General features: G+C 30.1%; 1 long non-coding RNA gene across 1 annotated transcript; it reads left to right on the top strand.

Moving 5' to 3' along the window:
• The first annotated feature begins 375 nt into the window (after positions 1-375).
• On the top strand, positions 376-1,436 carry LOC109592625 (uncharacterized). Its single transcript, XR_002190455.1, has 4 exons — positions 376-513; positions 662-742; positions 864-970; positions 1,342-1,436. It is a non-coding gene; the product is annotated as an uncharacterized LOC109592625 (long non-coding RNA).
• Positions 1,437-1,543: the final 107 nt, after the last annotated feature.

Here is a 1,543-nt window from a genome sequence, read left to right on the forward strand (position 1 = left end):
ATTCCGATTTCGACTTCAATTTTTCATCAGCCAAAATCTGGAAAAAATCCCTGTACTATAGCCCATGGTGTTTTCAGAAAATGCCTCCAAAATATTGATGCCTTTATGCTGTGTAGAAAGCTTTAGCTGATTCTTACTTCAATTTTTTAAGTTACGGCCATTTAAAAAAATGCCAAAATTTTGAAAAGTACCCAAGACTGTAGTCCATCATTTTTTTCCAAACAATGGCTCCAAAATCACTCAAATTCTTTATTATATTTTAAATACATATTGATGTACTTACTTACCTTTACCATACAATGTACAAAATTGTATTATACATTCTCATAATAATAATGATAATAAATTAATTCTGTTTTGTCCCCCATTAGGTCTGAGACTGTTAGGTTAGACTACTAATAATGAAACCGTCATTGATACAATAATAATATCAAATGGAGACATTAGCACTCATGAATACAGAAGAGATGTGATGAGAAGAAGATAAACATATGTCACTATGGAGATGGAACTGTTAGTTGTTAGTTATTAATATATCTAGTTATTAAGAATAGCGATATTAATAGTTATTAACTCATTATTATGTATTAGTTATTAAATGTGGTTATTAATAGTTATTAAGTATGGTTATTAATAGTTATTAATAGTTATTATTTTATAGTATGGTATTTCGTTGGATGAGACTGTCATTGGCAGTGATTTAATTCACTTACTGTATGTGTTTGGAGCTAATGAAGAAGAGGTACAGTAATACATGTACATGTATGCTTCATATTTCCATACTTTATAATTCTATGCTTCATAATTCCATAGTCCATACTTCATAATTTCATACTTTATACTTCCGTTCCCATACCCCATAGGCTGCTAGTGTCCTGTACAGTATATCTGATGCTGAGTCTAATGTTAGTATCACTGGTAGTGGCCATGAGAGGAAAACACCTTATCTAACTCATCCTGTCTTTAATAGGTAACACACTGTCCCCTCTCTCTCTCTTCTTTTTATTCTGATTATTTACTTTATTTATTTTATTTATTCATTTGTGACCATAATTGACAAAGGGTACCTTATGGCAGATTTTTAAATTCATCATTATAATGAAAAATATCGACCTGTGAGTGCTCTGTAAAACAAGTATTGTTTCTAAAAGTTACATAATAACTTTTTGCATCCTTTGAAGAAATTTTATGATAAATAAAGGTCAGGAAGTTGGATTTTTCAGGCCATAAAGACCAATCTTCCTATCCGCCATAAGGTACCTTTTGTCAATTATGGTCACATTTATTAATTAATTTTATTTATTTACTTATTTATTTTTTCATTTATTTATTCATTGGTAGTTATCCTTCAGAGACTAAGCTGTTACATTATATAAAGGGGCTTTAGAGCAGCTGTGTCACTCTATGATACCACTGGTAATAATAATAATCATAATAATAACTAGACGAATGTAAAACATTAAAGGGGTGAGCCTAAGCAAGCAAAGCAATGTACATACAATAGATCTTGACAGACTAACATACAATACTCAAGCATGATTAT

The sequence above is a fragment of the Amphimedon queenslandica genome, unplaced genomic scaffold (genome assembly GCF_000090795.2).
Source record: "Amphimedon queenslandica unplaced genomic scaffold, v1.1 AMPQUscaffold_4547_Cont23475, whole genome shotgun sequence".
Lineage (NCBI taxonomy): Eukaryota > Metazoa > Porifera > Demospongiae > Haplosclerida > Niphatidae > Amphimedon > Amphimedon queenslandica.